We start from the raw sequence: 20,556 nt of genomic DNA, 5'->3' as shown, positions 1-20,556 counted from the left end.
GTGCACTCAATTCTGTATGTGTGTGTGGCTGCACTGGCATCCATTTACTGCAGCAAGCATGTATTTAGAATAAAAAAAAGTGTGTATGTATTTTTGTATAGCTTGTGTTTACACTTGAAACATGCTCGAATTAGCCACGGATGGATATTCAATTAAGTCTTTTGTCGGGGTCTATGTAGGGGCGGGACAGGATGCACAGTACAGTAATCCATGATGAACAACAAGGTGGCAGCTCCATTGTCTGTCTGACGGATTGAAATTACTTGCAGGCGTACTCGACCGACAGATTAGACCACTGTTGGGGGGGCAAGATAAGATGGCAGGCTGCGGTTTGGAGGGTGCCTCCTCTTCCAGCTCAAACAATGCCTTTAATCCATTCCCCTCTCACTACCGGAATGTTTGACATTACTTTTTAGCTTCCCACACACTCATTTTCTCCCCCTTTCCCCTCACTCATTTCACCTTTCCTTTCATCAAGGGGGAGGCTTAAAGCTGAAGAGACTTAATCATGTAAATTAATTTGTGCATTAAATTTAGAGTCCTAAAGCCAATGTCAAGGAGACGTTCACTGTACCTTTATCAAATGAACTGGAGTTTCACATTTTTCCTACATATCCTATTAGGCTTTCAGTCTAAGTAACTGCTGGCCAAATGAGTCACACGGCAAAGCACAATTTTCGGTTTAATTCATTTCTCTGTGCTTGCTTGTTAGCAAGCCACAAGGCTCTGTCCTTCTCGCTACTTATATACTTCTTTATATGTTTTATTATGGAAGCATGACCTTGGCGGTTGCTTTCACTTGAATGGAAGAAACTCTATAGGTTCACATTGCAGGCCTCTAACCTTAGGAAGTCGTCTATACATGATTTAATAAGTACAATAAAAATGTGACTGAAAAGTCCTTGACAGCAAAGAGAAATCATCAATGTAAACTATAAGACTGGCCTTCTTTAACTTGAATTGAATTCCTTTTTTTTTTTTTAAATAACTACTCATCTTTTTCAACCTGAGTTAAAAGTGTTTAATTTTTCTAACACACTTCACCAAGTGATGAAAATGTGTCCTAAGTAAAAAACCTTTTTCACATTTACTTTTAACTCAAGGCTCCTGAGCTAGTAAAGATATACTCAGATGCAAACAGTAGCAGTAGTGACCTGAAAGAGATGTCTTACACTTTGAAAGAAGCACCTTAACTTTGTGCTACACTTTATGCGCTCTGAACAAAACGTCAAGCACTTGAATTTTACACAAAAGCTTGTCCACATTTGTGCCAACGGTTGGATGATGGAAGCATTTGTGCACAGACCACCTCCTGTAGGCACTGATCAGCCACATCCTCAAACATTCAAGGGATGTTGCCAGAAGGTGCTACCAACAGCTGTTTGTTAGGGGCAACTGCCTATTTCAAATTTGCTTAAGTAAAAATGATTATTGCCAATTAGATGCCCATTAATTGTGCAAGCATGGGATGCTGCCAGCTGGTTGTGTAGGGGAGAAAAATAACCCTTCTTATTGCAGTTTTTTTGCAAAACAGCACAAGCTTTCTCTGGCAGCCACAAAACTTAAAAAGTATTACACATTAAAGAAACTATTCAGCAAAGGTTTGCTCTTAAGAAAGGACAATTTGAACAGTTACCTCAATTTAGAAAACAAAGTTTTATCAAAGTCCTTTAACATACCTAGTCAAAACTTTATAGCTATACAGAGCTGAACTGTTGCTGTGTTTGTGATGAATGGTTGTCAGCTGCTGCAGCAATCTGGAAGGATTTAACCTGACCTCTCAACAATAGACCAGGACCCTCAGCTTGTGCCCCAGACCGGCAAAAAGAGCTGAATTTAGTCTTTTCAATGGTTAGTGTCTGACCCCGGCGCAGCCAGCTGATTCTTAAAGCAGCACACTTTTATTCCCACAAGCCCAGGCCCTGTTCGGCCTTAGCCTGGGCTTGGAGGAAGAAGCATCCATTGCAGGTGTCATTAGTTTACCTCTGACCCTTCTCTGAGCCGACCCTATTAGAGGAGTAGAGACTGGATGCAACCTGTCTCACCTCTAAAGATTGGCGCTGAGCTAGCTGATGCTGCAAATGTGGGTAGACTGGAGGGATAAATAGCGTTCAAGCTGCCATGTGAAGCCCTGTGAAAGACTGTTGAAAAGATAAATGAATACTGAAATCCAAGAAAATTATTCAACCATTTACAACCACTAGTGGAGAATCACCGTTATTCTATTTGTCTTTCACCACTTAAACTGTAAAATCATACCGAGTGCTGCGACCATTTCTCTCTGCAGTTTGTTGCCTCACTTCCACAAAATAACACATCATTGGATAGATAGCATCAATTCTGCCCACGGTAATCCCAGCACCTCTGGTTGTATCACTCATTCAATTTCAGCCGCTGGCTACAGCAAACATTACACACTGCATCAAGATTACCGGAGAGAGGCAGAACGGAGGAGAGCTGAGGGAGAAAAAAAAGGCTGTATCCATCGTGTCATGATGCCCCTGTTATTGTGACAGATCAAATTCAGTGCAGTGTGTGTGCACGTTGTTAAGTGCGTGTGTGCATGTGTCTCCCAAGTTCGTCTGTGAGGGATGCAAACCAGGGTCTCTTAGGCTGATGTGATCACTACCCGTGTAACTGCAGACGTTGTGAGAGGATTTGTGAGGGTTGCTTGACTGCCTCTCTTGTACAGTCGCAGGAGCAACAGCCATGCTTGTTTTAGCTGCTGCAATTAACCTTGTGTGGTTATCGCCCTACAACCACGGCCACTTAGCTAAAGAGCAAAGGACAATGGCGAAAAAACGGCAGGAAATGAGATAAAAGAACAGAAAAAAATCAGGAGATGAAAAGGCAGAAGAAAAAGAAAAAACAGAAGGAGCTTAAATCAATAATTAGTCCAGGAATAGTTACATTTTGATAACGAGGAGGTAGCCTGTGTACAGAGGAGGTTGCTGCTTTACTTGCTTTCTCTCCTGACATGCTGGCTGGCTGGCTGGATTATTGGTTGGTTTTCTGTTCTGTGCCTCTCCTCTGGGGGACATGGGTTTGTGGTGCAGGCCTACGGGACCAACGGAGAAGATGAAGAGGTAGTGTCAGGCTGCCTTTTAATGGTCAGGAGTGTGGTTAGTTCCTCTGACTCAGGCCTCTCCCCTGTGACGCTGGGTCCACTCCACATAACTGGCCATAATTCAACTCATTTGGCAGTTTGAGGTCTCAGAGGTCTAGGGATAAAAAGTGTGGAGAGGGCTAATGGCAGACGGAGAGACCAGCTGAGGGCACTTCTTGCGAGATCTCAGCAGGAGAACGTTTCTGGAGCAGGCACTGGAAACCACAACAATCCATTAGCTTCAGAACAGGAGGAATAGGCAGGATGAGAGAGGAGACTGGGGACAGTATGGAGAAGATCTACAGGTTTGGTTTAGGTGGCTGTGGTGTTCATGTACAGGGCCTGCTTTTCAAGTTTGAGCTTCTTAAACACCAATATTTAAAAAAAAAAATAAAAAAATCTCATCACTGAATGGCACAAATGCTAAATGAAACAACAAATTCTATTTGCTTTCAGATATTCTCAACTCAATGTTTTGATAAAAAGCAAAGATGACGGAAATACCTAGAACAGTGAAGTGCACATCTGCAGAACATCTGACACAAATTCCCACTCATAAGAAATTAAAAGAGAAGTAATAGCCTCATAGAGGTTTGACACTCTGAAGGTCCAAGTCCAACCACCACAAGCATGACCCACCATCTGTGTTGACTCTAATGAAGTTCTTCTTTTGTCCCTACGTACAACTTCGGGACAGCCACTTCGCTCCTATATTCCTGTGCTTTTATGACATGGTTTAAGCCCTCAGTATCATCTTTACTGCAAGTCTCGTCTTCTTCGGTGCAAGAAGCCTGACTGCAGCTTGTAGACTATCAAGTTGTGGCATTGCCTCTGTTTGCAATCCACAGGATTAGCCTTAGCCACTAGGTTTTAACTCAAATAGTTGTATAGGTTCATTGTATTGTTGCAATATTTCATTACAGGGTTACAGAATTCATGCAGGATATGACTTCTGCTGACTTTCCTGTTCTAGTTTAATACCCAAATCCAAAACGTGTCCAACCATCAGTCTTTAATAATGTAGGCATTGACGTCACATCAGTAATGCTGCCTTTGCCACTTTGTTGTTACTTAACAGGGGGGGCGCCTAAATGATCCATTAGTGAGTCACATTATGGCAGCACCCACAGCGCTCCTACAGGGGTGAGGCTTCATTACAACAAAAGAAAATGTCAAGGTTTGTCCTATTTTACATTGAATTAATAAATTAATCCTGTCTGTAATGAAGTGCAATGGTTAATTCAATGTTTGGTCAAATAAAATGTTGATACCCAAAGACAAAAATGAAGTAACAGAAAAGAGCCAGCTCAGATTGCCATTCATTTCCTTCATCAAAAACACAGAAGCATACACTTCTTAGATTGTGTTTTGTGGTTTTAGATTTTAAAGCATAAAAACTCATGTCATAGCCACATATTTGTATTAAAAATCCCAAAAAGCAACATTTAATGGGGCTAAGGTGAAGTGAGGTGAAGCATGGTGGGGTATGAGCAGGCAGTAAGAGAAATTTTAACAACTGAATTTAACCAGGGTAACTGATGTTTAAAGCTTAACCTCAAACAGAGCAGGGCCCTGTTCTACGAAGCAAGTTCAGCCTAGCGAGATAGCCTTGGAGCTACCTCACTGAACTGATCGCAATAGCTGGCGGTCTCGCTATGCGGTTTTACAATGCTGGTTATCAACCTCATAAGTGGATTCAGCTAGGCAATGAGCGCGTGCATGCATATAAGGCGGAGCCCGCTGCATCTGACCAATCGCGAACATGGAGCAGACTGGAGCGTCAGAGCAGGCCGGAGAGAGAAGGACCGCATACTTCACACTGTAGGAGCAGGAAGTGATCATGAGGAAGTATGACGAGGTGAAACATGTAATTAACGTTAAAAGCAACACCGTCGCCGCTGCTAAAGCACGGAAGGAGTGCTGGCAGAAAATTGCTGACAGTCTAAATGCGTAAGTTTAGTGCAAAAAACTCTTTTGTGCCATTATCATCCTGAAATAGCACTGTTCACCATGCACTTTTACTGTAACATGCACCATACCTAATTTATTTCTTAGATGAATTTATTCATTTGTTCATTCCTATCGTGATTACATTTTTAGTGATATGTAGCCCACATGAGCCCTACATGAATTCCTGTCACAATTCTAATACGGCAATAAAATATTGTCATGGAACAAAAGTGTTGGCATTGAAGATCTTATTACGGCAATGAGAGTTTTCTTCATTCCTTTTAACTACCTGTAGAAAGTGTCATGTACTACCAACCCCTCCCTGGAAAACCGGTAACTTTCGTATAGGTGGTCATCCGAAAAAGAGAGTGGGTCGGTGCGGTCCCTGAAAAGTCTCACGCGCAGGAGTGCTCCTCGGACAGTGCGAGCTCCGATGTCCACGGGATCCTCTAAGAACAGACAAGCCATTTTTTCGTGAGGGCTCATTGGTCAGTGGGCGGGGTTTTTATAGTCCGTGAGTTCAATCTGGAACCTAACCTGCCCCGGAGCAGGTTAGCCGTTCAGCATATGTTACCATGGAGACTTGCCTCGCTGAGGAGTGATCCTGTGTTGTAGAATAGGGAATCCGAAACCTATCCTCAAAGCTACCTTGCTAGGCAGTAATCCTGCTTCGTAGAACAGATTTCTGTGATGTTTCTGCTTGTGTTTACTTTTGGATTACCATTTTAACAAATGGTTCTTCAGAGACTGACCCTCTTTCAAGAAAGCCTAATTTGGCTTCTTGATGAGTTCCAGTTTTGCCACTTTGTCAAATATTCTTAATTTTTCAATCCCAAGGGTTGTCACTCAATACAATGGACTGTCCTTCAAAACAAACACATGCAAAGGATGTCTGATGGCAATTAGTGTGTTCAATCACTGGGAGTTGCTTGGAAATGAGACTGAAGGAGTGATGGTTTGGAGATGTTAGAGATGTGACTTCCAGAAATTATCGATGCATGAAAGTCTCATGGCAAACTTATGGCACTCCTGATATTTAATGCTTCTGCATGTTTTGTTTCCTCTCGTTTGCTCTACGTGTTGCAGTGTTGATGTCATTTCGTGTAGAATTAAGCCACATTTTCAGTCGCTTCTGTCAGCTGTCCACTAAGAGTACTTTCTCCTCTCTTTGGTTGTCATTCATACTGAAGGCCTCTCACATTGTATGATTTTATTGTTCTACAAGGCAAGAGGAACTCAGTGGGAGGCATAAAATGACAAAGAAACTGAAAAGCATAGAGACAATTGTTGGTATTTGCTTGTACGAGTTGGAACTTATCTCAAACCTGTCCCAATTCCCACCTCTTGACGCAAACACAGCAAGTTTCTGCAGCCATGCAGGGCACTGTACCTCCTAAGGAGTATTAATTGAGATGTTAAAGGAAGAAGTGAAATGAGGCACAGTGTGAGTTAAAACAGCAGAAAGAATATTTTTGCACATTCTAGCCTGAGCATGTTTTTGGAGGCCCTCTGAGAAGGTGTGGTGAGAGCATCTCTGAGGGGGAGAAGTAGAGAGAAGAGGGTGAGGGTGGGGGCGGGGGGGTGTACTTGTGTTTGTGCGTGTGTGTGTGTTGATGTGTCTTCACGTAAATGAGAGAGAGCCCTGCTGACCTCAAGTTGGAGTGTTCTGGCTACACAATTAAATGGTGTTGAAGCATGAGAATGAATAATCAATCTACTTTATTATCACTGATGTGAAAATGATAATACTGGTGAAAATGGCTGAGAAGGTTAGATTATTTCCATATTTTCACAAAGACCGAGAACAGAAGTGTGTGATTGTGTGTGTGTATGTGTGCTTTCTGTTTCAGATTTTATGAATACTTTTAATTTTAACTTTAAGCAGAAACAAAATAAGGTAGGTCACAGTCACAGGGTGTTCCTAAATATGCATATAGATGACAGAGGAGCACCGAGGCATTTGTCAATTTGGTAAAACGCAGGAAGCAGTATCATCTTTGTATCATATCAAAAAGGGAGCAAGAGCGAGGAAAATATCCAGATTTGACAAAAGGAGAGGTTTTCCAGTCCAAGTGGGTGTAATTTTGGGATTAGGATTCGCTGTATGCTGGTTGGGGAACATGTATACCATGTGAAGGTTAATCACAGGCTGCAGTTTTGTAATGCTAGTCGTCACTGCACTGCAGTGCAATCAGCACTGTGAGAAAATAAGTGGGTCACAATGCGAGACCTTGATTAAAATCGCAGTGATTATAGAGCGGCTTCAGCTCTGATTTTGTGGGTTTCCCAACATCTGTCCTTGCGAGGAGGCACCCACAGAAATTAAAATAGACACAATATAGACGTGTATGCACGCCTGCAGAGATGCTTCCTGGGTGCACACATGTGCATGCTCCCAAAATGCACACGTGTAAACGCATAAAAAAACAACCACAGGGCCTCATACGGAGCTGTCTACACACTGTACAATCAGTGGCTTCTTTGTCTATTCTGACAAACCAGACATGCTGAAATTTTCACTTTATGCTTTTTTCTTTTAAAAAAAGACATTTAAACAATTGAACAGCAAACTTCAGCACTGACTTTTAATATCAGCGTTTCTCTATTGATTTTCAGCTTTACTCAAAACATAAAAGTAACAGAAAGAAAGTTTTTTCCACACACTTAACATGTCTGTGGGTTTTTGTTACACCACAGTTGTGAAAAGGACCAAAGGAATCTGAGGACAACCCTAGACAGGGTATATCCTGAAATTCTGAGGTTAAATTCAGTACCTTTTTAAGACTTTTTTAAAAACCTTTCAAAAAGTCTTAAGACCTTATCGCTGCTTTAAGCTGTTGTAAGCAACCGATCTTTGACTGATGAAGATTGCATTTAAACATAAATTAGGTAAACTGAGAAAGAATAAAGCTTGAAAGAGTAAATGAAACTAAAGGCGGGTTAATTCCCATTCCCATTCCCACAACAATTAACAGCAGTTATTTAAGGCCAACTTGCAGAAAAAATAAAGAATTTATTTCATCATTGTTAAAATGTAGGATATGTGCTTGAGATTGTGTTTTGCTTTCCATCAGTGCTACATACAGACAGCTACTAAACTACTGTACAAACTGAGTTTGTCGTCACATTAGCCTACGGATATGTTCGGCTGCTAGCGCTATATATATCCCGTGCCTCACAAAATTACAACTTTGTTTGTTTGTCACATTTCAAACAACAGCGCTATATAACTGTATTGATAAATACCTTATCTTGTTGCGTTGTATCCAGTAGAAAGGTGATTTAAACAAAGAAAATTTGTTCCAAAACAACTGAGATTAGGGGAAGCTTTCTCTAAATCGTAAGAATCCAAGATCCCAGGCCCTCATAAGCCTGAGAAATTTTCTAAGGAGGCTTGAGAAACTCTTATGATCTAGAGAGAAATATTTTGAGACGCTAAAGCTTTTTTCAGATCCTCACACTGGTCTGTGATGAGTGTGACAAGCAGAATGATCGTCCAATCACCAGGTGTGGTTATTTTTGAAGGTTCAGACCCTGAAAACATTTTTGAAACAGATGGACTATTTCCGTGGCAGACATATGGAACTGTATGTCTGGCGTGTCAGGTTAGTTTGTAAAAGACACAAGGAGGGAAATAAATATTCATGGATACGTTTGGAGTCAGAGCTTGAATACCAATAAAATTTAATACCTCATAACATTGGGATTAAGACTTTTTAATACTTTTTAAGGGCCTTAATTTTCCCACAGCTGATTTATCAACTTTTAATACTTTTTAGGACCCTGCGGACACCCTGCTAGAGATGCACCAATCCAACTTTTCTTGTCCTGATACCAATACCTAGACTTTGGGTATCAGCGGACACAGATACCCATTCAGTACCAGTGTTAAATAACAACCTGCATGCCCGACTACAGGATAAGACTAGTGGTGTTTTGAGTAAAGGACAAAAAAACAAGTGCATTTGGGATTATTGAAGCTAATACATATTTAATCTCTAGAGTGTCTAAATGTTTACTAGCAGTTTGGTAAAAACAATGCTTCAGAACTTATAGAAATTGCTGTTCAATTTTTTTCCACACTCTTATTATTCAATTTTTGACACTTAAACAACAAAAGTTTTTCTATTTGTTTCAAGGAGTATGTCCATACTGGTACTGGCAAATCATGTAGTTAGCAAAAATAACAGACAGTGTTTAACTTTCATACCCTATGGATTAAATCAACCGACACCTGATCCAGCTTTGAGGGGCTGGATTGGGCCAATACCGATACCAGGATAAGGATTGTTGCATCCCTAGACAATACACAGGATTAAATTTAAAAAAAAGTACAGGTCTAACCGATATTCTGGGCATCACATAGAAACACTGTCTGCAATCATTCAGAGTTCAGGGCTAAATACATAAAAACATAATCTAATGAACTTCTGTGTTTTTAGTGACAGAGTGTGAAGAAAAATGATCAATGCAGCTTTCCCCTTTTATCTCGTGTTCCTGCCAAGTCCATCGCGAGTCTACGTGAAAAACACTGTGCAAGGTGAAGGAAACAATGCTCCTGCCATTTAACAGCAATGTGAAATCAATATATATTCTGAAATGGCAGGAAAAAACATCATTGTAAACTAGTTATTGACGTGTTAAAGTAATTTACACTTGCTTGTACAAGACAGATCGTGGCAATATTTATTTAGCTGGCAAGCTGGCAGTGGGAAAACGATACAGCAGCTGCAGCTATCACCAGATGCTGGTGTTACAATGTCCGTCCATCAAATCGCCCCCCTCAATCCCCCTCTTTCTACTCTATACCCTCCTCCTCCACTTTCCCAAATGGCTGGCTCCCTTTTCGCAGCAACCTGACAGTCTTAAAACAACTGTATAATTAGAGCTGCATCTGTCACACAGGTTTATTCTGGCTCTCAGTTTGGGAGTCGTGGGCTGTGGGAGAAACTTAAGGACAACACCAGAGCACAAGGAAAAGGAAAAGACTTTAGAAAAGAATAAGTGAAGTGTAAATGGCCAATTAGGATATATTTTGAAAAAAAGCAGTGATTCTCTTAAAAAATGAAGGGGGAAAAGAGGGGTTTGAAATCTACTAAGTTCTTCTGCAGGTGTTAATGTGACAGAGGGACAAGCCCCAAATTGCGTATCATCAGACAACTCTAACAAACCTGTACACCACTCCTCCCTCGTCAGCCCCAAGAGAGGAAAAAAGAGGAGAAAAAAAGTCAAAGGGTGGAAAAAAGAGGAAATATGCAGCTGTATGGTGAGCTATCCCACTATCAGCTGCTGCAATTAGGGAGCACAATGTAAAATGTCACAGTGGATCTGTATCATCGGCAGCCCTGTCACAGGAAAAGGCCAGGAGGAGAGGAGGAGAGAGGAAGCGCAGAGTACGGCGAATCCCATCGGCCAAGCCTGTTTCAGTAACGTGAGAGAGAAGACCGTGTAACGGTGTGGCAGGACAGCTCGAGGAGTCTGGTTCAAATGCTGTCATGTCAGCGCGCTCCTAGCGGGCCGGGTTGGCCAGGGACAGGAAAAATATGATTAACTGGCAATTTACATTAGTCTTGTGCTGGTTGATGAAATGCTGGAGGGCAGAGGTGCACATGAGGTACAGATAAATGTACATGTGTTCCTGTAAGTTCAGAATAAATCAGGATAAATGATCCTTTAGTGATAAGAAATCACATTTGAATTAAACAATGAGTGATTTATGACATGTTTCAGAATAATGATAATTTCAAAATAAAGGATTTTACTCTCTATCCATCAGTGACTCTTTATTTTGGCTGGAAAAGTTCAGAATAATACAGTGTGGAGTAAAATGGATCTGCTTCAGGCTGAACCAGTTACCCTGACTGAATCCTGCTTTCCATCTTTATTAGGAAAATAATGGTGACAGAATATGCCTTTTAATTTTCAGCTCAGCATCATTTTGGCATGAGTGACTGATGAATCTCCACAGGATATGATAAATTATTTGCACATTTCCTCCTGTTTTTGATCTAGTTGAGATGACCAGACTTCTGCCCAGATTCATTACATTTGGGGAGCAGATTGAAGCAAGCTGAGGCACGCTCTCTGTTAATGTCATTATACACTGTGCAGCAGCCTCTAAGCACATGGAAAATTATCACCTCTGCAGACACACAGAGACTCACACTCGCAGAATTGTGCGTCAACAACAAACATATGCGAAGCAGTTAGTGTATTTTCACTGAAGCTCACTCCTAAAACCAAGCTATGTCTTTGTTTTTAGCGTGGGTTAGATGTTAAGAAGTTAGTTTGAACTAAGACATAAAACCACACAACTGCTGAGGGTATTAAGCCACATAATCAGAAACATCTGAAATGCTGTGAATCTTTGCTGGACAAGCAGAACTAGAAAACTGACTAGAGGGCCACAGAATAATGTAAGCCCCCTCTAGTGGCCATAGAGTAGAATGCAAGTGGAGCTTATGGTAGAGGTCTGTTTCTTTTTGCTGTCCCAGCAAATAAAATCAGAGTCAGCCTTTATTTCTGTTTGAACATTGTAGCTTTAACAAAAAGACTTTTTTTGAAAAGCTGCAAATTAAGTTTTTCATTTTGACCCCACCTTATAAGTTACCATGCATGTCTAAAGTAGGACGTGGTGTGATATGAATTTATTTTTAGTGAGTCAAAGTTAGCGGGGAGGAATGAGTAAGTGCAGCGAGTGTGTGTTTGTGTTGTGCTGGGACAGCTGCCTGCCGAAGGAGACAGTGAAGGTTCACTCGCAGTACCACAGAAACCCCCCAGCTGGGCTTGCCACTAAGGAACGGAGATGCCCAGGGAGAAAGATAAAGAGAGGGAGATGTGGAGAGAGTTTGAAAGATGGAGGAGTGAAAAGAAAGAGAGGGGAAAAGAGGAAGTATATTAGAAAGAGGGAAAGTGGAGAGGGTGTGTGTAGTCATATTTTGCCTATTTTGCCACCAGCTCTTCAAAGGCTACATCTTGCCTACAACGCATCTGGGAATGAGAGTGAAAGTTGAAGAGTTCCTTCAGCTCGTTTCTTTTCTCAATCCCCCCAAACCCAATCTGCTGATTCCTCTTTTTTTCTAACCTCACTTAGCCCCCATCTCTCTGTCTCTCTGTGTATCTGTCCTCTTTTCTTTTTCTTGTACACAAAACTGAGCAGCTGTTGTCCAGCTGACCTTCTTGACAATAACTTTTCTAGTTCTCTGTTTTGTTTTGCTTGGAAAAAACATTATTGGTATTAATGGGGAAGAAAGAACAACCATCAAAACTGAGAAGCAAAACATAAACAATCAGAAATCAGCTTTCTTGATCATGAGACAGTCTGGGGGAAAAAGACATCATCATGTCTTCGTCAGTGAACAGAGCAGAACATTCAGTGAGTGAATGCTGATATGCAGCGCTGTGATTCCTCTGAAGAGGCGTCGGCAGGTTAAGAGGATACCTTCTCTCTTTATATTTCTACTGTTTTAGTCACGGCTGTGTCTTCTTTCCAATTCCACTTTTTTCCCCTCTATCTTCCTTTCTTGCCAAGGTTTATCCCTGAGGTGTCCTCTGGGGCTACCTGCTGGATAAGCCATTTGAAATGCATTTTCTAAAGAACCTTGCGTTCCGTTTTTTGAACTGCTGTTATCTCTCAAAATGTCCTTAAGAAAAAGTGTGGGAGAACGAGCGGCAGCAAATATTTTAAAGTACTCTCGCTGTACTTTTGTGTGTAGTTTACTCATCAGAAAAAAAAAGCAGCCCCCGTTTCCCAGCTGCGGTGAGGTAGAGACTTGGGGTCTGTGATCAGTGCTGGTGGGTGCTGCAGAATGCGACCTGCTCTCAAGAAAAGCTGCACTGTGCCAGTATTGTGCAGCTCAACAGGGACAGGGAAAAGGCCAAGAGCGGAGGGCAGAGAAGGAATCTGAGTGAGATCATCAGCTGGTAAAACTCAACCATGCTTCTCCACAACCAAACAAAACTGAAATTATTTTAAATTCCTGCACACTTAATTCACTCATGTATTAATCTAACTATGATATGATTTGGAGAATCATGAAGAAAAGAAAGTTGACCTACTTAAAATATTTTCAGACACATTAGTCAATACCTTCCAAAGCAAACCCAAAACACTAGCAGACTCTATAATGTCCATGCTTGCATGTTAAGTAATTCACTTCTTTCTCAGTCTGTTCAAATATCTTGAAGGGCAATCTATACTCCTACAGCCATGATCATAAAGTGCATCACTGCACCACATCATGGTCTGCAACCTGCTCCGTCAACCAATTATGCCAATTATAGCCAGAAACCCCTGTGGTGAATTGATAAGACCTTCCACCACTTCTTCCAATGAAGCAATTTGTTCCAGTATTTGTTTACAGAGAGGCTGTGACTCGCAGCTAAAATAATATTTGTTATCTCCATTCGCCATCAGAGCAGAGTGAATCCACCACTGGCTAATCTTAACCTGGCTTTCTCATTGAGGTTTAATCTGGTCACGCCAACTTAACATCCAGAATGAAGACAGTTTGTGTGTTTGTTTGTGTGTGTGTGTGTGTGTGCATAAGTATGTTTGCATGTAAGAAGGGTGCAAAGGAGGAAGATAGACAAGCCAGTCATCCTCCCTCTGCCCCCTCCCTCTTGCCTTCCATGTCAAGAACCAATCACGTGTGAAAACTTGCCTTAACTTCCTTTGCCTGTGTGACTACAGCGTCAGAGAGAGTTTGACAGATCTGTGCGCCACGGAGGCGTCTCCCCACCATTTGGCATGCCATGCGCGTCTGGTGCGCTGGAGACTGCCTGTCAAACGCCTGTGAGTCGGTGGTGCAGCCAGGGACCCTACGGAGCGCCAGATGGGCCATTAAGGTAGTATTAATGTAGATGCCATCGCTTTTCTCCTCTGACTGGGACATGCTCTCTCGAACTGCGAGCAGCTGCTGCCATTTACTAGGACAGCTTCCTGCTAACTTTGGCCAACTGGCATCACCACTGACTGGCTCTCAGTGTAATGATACTCTTTTTCTTTCTACTATACCTGTGACTTTTGTCTTTTCTTTTCCCCCCTCCCCTCCGTTTCCAGAGGTTTTCACAGGATAGAGCTGATAACTTCCAGCTTCCAGCCACTGCAGTGTTACATTGACACACTGTGGCACATGCCAGCAGTGATTCCTTTTCCCTTTCTCTGCCTGACACACATAAAAACACCAGCACACTAATATGAGTATAGAAACTGGATCCATCTGTACACCCACTCTTAAGCTCATAATCAAGGCATGATATTCAGTAGTATACGGTTATTTCTGTTTATGCCCTACTGAGTGCTAATATCATGCTTTAATTGAGAGAAAATTGGCTGTTGGCAAGAAACAGAAAAGAAGGTTACCAAAACCCCAACCATGGATAAGTGTTGCAATCAGTAATATTCTATTTAGTTAAGTAGCCTAAAATGGGATGTTTTGAGATCATTATTCAAATCACATTGACAAAATCCTATTATGAGAATTAGTTTTCCAGAAGGAAATGTACAGAATTATTGATGTGTAATAAATGTGCTTTCTGCGTTACATACACAAGGGGCATATTAGGAAACAGTGGGGCATATGATTCAAACTGAAACAAGGTCACAAACACCATATTCTCTCATTCACACTGAGAAAATAATGCATATCTCAAGTACGAATTTTGCATAACATCTAATGGTTAAAAAAGAAAATAAAGGATAGCACAAGATGAAGAATGCCGGTAGTTTCAGAGCACAGCAGAAGTCATCATCCTCAACTCTTTCAACAGTGTGGCCCGACACAAGTCAGCGGAGGGGGTGAGTAGTCAGAAAGATGGGTACTTTTGAAAAGACACAGGATCTCCAGAGGCGCAGGTTAGCCTTCCTACACAGCTGAGACGATCTCCCTCTGTTCCCTCTCTTCCCCGTCTCTCACTTTCCTTGCCTCTCATTTTTCAGCAGAGCCCGAGCATCCTTTGAGGTGCCCCTGGGGGGGATCGGTATAGTAGTTTAGGTCGCTGTACACCCACACTGAGTTCCCACATACTGCATAGCTTGTAACTGCAGTGTAACAATAGACAAGTGATAGAAGTATATGCTATACAGCGGCTTTATTGTCTGCCAGCCTCTAGCTTTCTTTCTCCCCTTCTTCCTCAGTCCCCCTCTTTCTCTCAGCAGCATCAGTCTGAGGCGAGATGTGGGGGAGGGCCGTCTATGTTCCTGTCTCAAGAGGCAGCTCATATGAGGACTACAGGGTTGCCATCACCGGTGGTCAGTGTTGGAAATCAAACGCACTGCCACCGAAGCGCAGCGAACACTTATGCTCCCGCGCAGCCGTTAGTGTACGCGAGGTATCAAACTGACACTTTCTCCCTCGGCTGCTCCTGACAAGGAATTTCCTCGTCGAGAAATTAGCTGTTTCCTGCCAAGAGAACAGCAGCAATTTGTTCAGTTTGGAATTGATCTGATTTTGGGCAAATGAGAGAAACATTTATTGTGTACACAGGCCCAGAGGGTATTAATGCATGGTACTCACACAGGATGAACTGCACCAATGGATAACAGCCCTTATTGCTGACCTTAGTCTGTTAATTGAATACTCAACTAGCTGTCTGTCAACTCAGCATGATTTGTAAGTAATTTCCAGAGCCTCTTCAAAAAGTCACTAATCAACTCTTCCCACAATGCAAACCAATTTCTTCATAGTTGATTGAGAACTGCAATTTCTATTTTGGTGCTTGGACTCAATAATAGGGACAGCTTATTATCTGGATATCTACATATTGAAAAAGAGGCAAAATGGTACTAATCAGCATGTCTGCCAAGTAACCAGCACAGCAGAGAGCGACACATTTGTTTTTTTGTGTGTCTGCCTGACAGCCCAGCAGACAAGATTAAGAGGCAGACAGTTTTTGCAAAGTAAACTTGAGGATGAGGAAACGGGCTCCGTGTATGGAAGTGAGATTGCGTAGGGATCCATTTCCCACAGCTTTATCCTGGAAATCCAACCTGCGATGAACAGGATCAATTGCTTTATTTACAAGGTGCATGTTATTGCTTTGCCATGCAAATGCTTTCAGAAGCGCTGTAATGCCATCCGGCTATTGTGGGGGAATGATCGCTGCACCAGGACAAGCAAGCCAGGCTTTGATGGGTGCAGAATAACGGTGTTACAGAGCTAAGCAACGTCTGTGTGGGTGTGCTGCAAATAGGTTATTTTGGATGTTTTTTTTAGAAGAAAGGAGGCATTACCGAGGCCTATTGGTGCACCGAGGTATACTTCCAACCAAGGCGATTAACATGAAAAGAGATATCTAATGTTATTTTCCACTGCTGTGAAGAGAGAGAAGCAGAGAAAAGCCTGTAATCACATTATTATTTGTGATGGAGATCAAGATCAATCAGGGTTAAAGCGTGTCACAATGTTTAACAATGACAATAGATGCTTGCTTGTGTAGGAGACACACACAACACAGCTAGATGTGTGATACTGGGGTTCTGGCGGGGTGGGTTTCTCAGCTAACAAAGACTTAATTTTTATCCTCTGTGTGTTTCTTTGACTACAGATGTGTTTTACATTTTACCTGCAGTCTGATTCCAACTTAATACATGCTCACACACCCACAGAAACACAGAAAAGTGTAGCAACATTCCCGAGAAGTGTCTTCTAATAACATGCAGAGAAGAGAAGGCACCAGTGCAGTAATAAATAAATAAAAAAGACAAGTGTAGAGAAGGCTTCCCTCCCCTCAGAGGCCTGTACTGGAAACAAGGCAGCATCTCAGTCTCAGTGTACAGGGAGAAACGCAAATACCGACTACATCAGCACTCAGAGACTAAAGGAAACATCCAGTAGCACAAAGAAAGACACTTATTTAACAGGATGTACACAATGCCTTAAAAATGAATGAACAGTAGAGGAGAACCAGAGATGGAATCACAAACAACCATCCAAACAAGCTCGCACAAAAGCATTACGGCTTTTATGATCCCTCCAGCAAACAGGTGCAACATGCCATTGTGTTCCTGGAAAAAAAAAAAAAAAAGAGGGAGACTGCGAGGATTCATTCAAGCAATGTGTCGAGCCGGTGAGCGAGCGAATAGTGAGAGGGAGATTCAAACTTAATGAGTGCTTTGGCAGCTTGTGTGGAAAAGGCAGGGAGGCAGGCAGTGATTAACGGAACACTTCAGAGTACAAGGCACAGCGGTGCTCAAAGAAAACAGTGATGATCTCCACTTAATCGCGGAGAAGCCCGGAGCATCTGCCGCCAGAGCAGGGCAGCGGCACCGGCGAGCTCCCGCTCCGCTAGGCTGTCATCTCCAGAGAGCTGTGGCCATATGCTCGGCTCTGCCGCAAACTCACAGGAAGTTAATTTTCTGACAAAACATAGGGATAAATATGACATTCAAACAAGTTGTGCTCAGCCAGGCTGAACACGGATGCCGTGCCAAGCTCAAGCTGCACACGTGTCACACGTAGGAACAGAGTTTATTTTCATGCTCCCACGGCTGCTTTTTGCCTAGTTTTGTAGAAATACAAACAATGGGTGGTACATTTTTAGCTAGGAGGTGTTAACCCACTTAGAGAATGAGCTATGCTATGTATGCAGGGAGGAAAAGGCAGGCCGACAAAAACAAGCAGTCCTATGGTATACGATACTGGCACTAGAGCTACCACAACAACACAGCCTGTGAGGACTAATTCTTATCATAATGTGTGTACAAGGCCGCACAAGAGGAACTAAAGAGGGACAGTCCTGACTGCACCCAAACACACCCCTCAAAACTCTGAAGAAATGACACCGTCATTGTCCTAATGAGGACAGAAAGAAGGAGGGCAGAGACATGAGAGGGGGGAGAAATAAGATTAACTTTCATTTCCGTTCACAGACATAAAGCTCCCCACGGTGTGCTGTTAAAATAATGTCAATCAAAGCATTAAACAGGAGCTCTGTCTGACCCCGTCTGTCGCAGGTGAAACGCCATCGTGGGCCTGAACAATGGCCTCACAGGTGTGAGCAGAATCCCCTCACCTTATCACCGGGCCAATAAAGAGCAGAATATAATGTTTCTCAGATCTCAGCCGTCTGCTACCACTCCATTTCAGACAGCAAAGAGACACAGAGCCTTAGGGGCAGTCCCAACCTACAGATTCTTTACAACAATAGCTGGTATCATATAGTACGGAGTCTGGGGGATAGCTGGAGGTGGAGCAGCTTTTCTGGTCCACCTGAAAAAACACATTCAGGAAGGTCGTAGAGATGAAAAAAGATGGAGGTTGCTGTGTACAAGAGAGCCGAGTTAGGGCCTCCACTTGGGGCAGCCAGAGGCCGGCAGTGCGGCTTGAATGAGCAGGAAGGGTGACTCTGGGACACACATACCACCAGGTCACTTTCTGTACAGCTGCTGCAGCACTTCCCCCCCTTTAGTATCCTTTGCTTCAGCAGAAAGAGCTGAAACCAGGGTGCAGTCATGCAGATCCCTGTGGCCTTTATCGAGGAGGAGATGTGAAAGCTTTGGCCTCGTGGTCTCCGTTCTGCTGCCAGGTGGCTGTGTACTTTACAAACACAGCCCCTCTGCCACCACCCAGCGCGAGGGCTGTCTCATTTAAAACCAAAGGCCGATCTGTGGGGAATTTGCTTTATCTTACAGTGTGAGCAATGCCAGAGGAACAGGAGATAAAAGAAAATTGTATCTTGAATACAAACAAACAGCAAGTGAACACAAAAATATCACTTGATGATATTGTTGATGAATTAAAGCGCCGGCTGATAACTGAGACACATCAGATCTTATTGACTGGCTAAGCTGGTGAAAGGCTGTTTTCAAACACTTTGATAATAAGCTTCTTGATATGACTTCAGCTCAGGAGAAATGGAAATGATTGAGAGGACTGGATTACTTTGTCATATCCTCTTACTCGTTTTTATAAAGCCATATGAAAAACTGGAAAACTTCATGTTTAACTATACACTGATGTAACTGAAAGCCACTGGAAAATAAGTAGGAAATCAAACATCCCCAGTGCACATGCGCACAGAAGCACATATCCATATATCAAGTGTTGAGTGGCAATCATTCTCCTAGACACTGTCATATTGCGGTAAATGGGCTTATTTTGCATGAGAAGGAAGAGGGAGCGATGGGCTGCAGCGAGCAAAAGAGGGAGTGAGGGACTGAATCAAATGATATGAGTAGGCAAAATTAAGCTCCAATGCAAGTGGAACACTTCACAAGAGAGCCAATTTCAATTCCACAGCACTTAATTTAGGATTTGTATGGTTCAGCAGCGTGCTACTGTACGGTAAGCCATGTAAGGACAGAGATAGAGAGAGACAAGCAGCAAAGAGCCATCCAGGCCCTCAAGGTATCAGACACAGACCTGCCTCTAACAGCCAGCCTCTCTACATGATCTCCACAGTATGATATCATTAGCTTTTAATTCCACTGTGTATGACGCACCAGGACATTAGAGAAGCACAGTGGTTAAAATGTGATGAGAGATATTTTAAGCACTTTTTTGTGCTGTCTTTACACTTAATTCACCCACTGCCTGTTTTCCAACATACTTTTGATAAGGGCTACAATTAAGGTTTATTTTCGTTGTTGACTAATCTATTGTTTATTTTTTGGATTAGTCAATTAATCACAATTATTTTGTGTTTTAACCTAATTTGGCTTTTAAAATGTGCAGACCTTTAAAATTCAACCTGTATGTTTCATTTTTACAGAATTTACCCAGAGTTAGGTTCTCACCTCTGATTGGTCAGCTCTGTGTCATGTGAGCAGGTAACAGGGAAATGAAGATGTTCGCAGTATTGGTTGGCAAGACAGCTTATTAGTGACTTTGGGCTTGTTTTCTAATGTTTGGTGCTTATCGGGACTTGCTTTGCTCTCTGTATGATCCCGCCTGACTCTCTCCCAGCTCTCTATGACAACATGGTTAATTTTGTTTCTTTACATGCTGTACTTCTGCTTCACTCATGCACACTCCACCCCTCCTCCTCCCCGCTAATTGTTACCAGTGCAGTGTGAGCATGAATGAGCTCAATTAGATAAATGTCCTCTCTTTTTAAAAGTTAGGGGAGTTTTGACACAAGTTTGTGACTCAAATCCTGAAAAACTGTCTAAAACTGAGAGCTAAGAAGACTCTAAGGGTGTATTCACACATGGATTGTTTCGGGCAGTTGTTCCGAAACAGTGGGCAGCGCCCCCGAAAGTTCGGTTCGTTGAGGCATATGTGAACACAGCAATTGCACTAAAAATAGGTGATCTCAGCTCGCTTCCATTCGACCCCTGTAGCGGTTCCTGTGCAGTGAAAACACAAACGCCCCAGCAACTGCCACGACTGACTCATAACTGTGGCCTACACTGTAGTGATGGGGGCAGTAATGAGCCCGGTTGACAACTGCACAGTCAAAACAGTAGAAGAAGAATGAGTAGGAGACTCAACAATGGCAGAAGAAGTCGAGAAGCCTGAAGAACAAAGAAAAAATGAGTCGTAGGCTCACGTGGAACA

At 42.5% G+C, this 20,556-nt stretch overlaps 1 protein-coding gene across 4 annotated transcripts in view; it reads right to left on the bottom strand.

Moving 5' to 3' along the window:
- Nucleotides 1–20,556, bottom strand: part of LOC141789801 (uncharacterized) — a 325,110-nt gene that overhangs the window by 253,219 nt on the left and 51,335 nt on the right. The gene's annotated exons all lie outside the window — the stretch shown is intronic.

This window comes from Halichoeres trimaculatus, unplaced genomic scaffold, assembly GCF_033239565.1.
Source record: "Halichoeres trimaculatus isolate MK-OKI-2021-1 unplaced genomic scaffold, fHalTri1.1 fHalTri1_scaffold_5, whole genome shotgun sequence".
Classification (NCBI taxonomy): Eukaryota; Metazoa; Chordata; class Actinopteri; order Labriformes; family Labridae; genus Halichoeres; species Halichoeres trimaculatus.
Note: the sequence above shows the minus strand (reverse complement) of the source record. Positions and strands in the feature narration are given on the sequence as shown.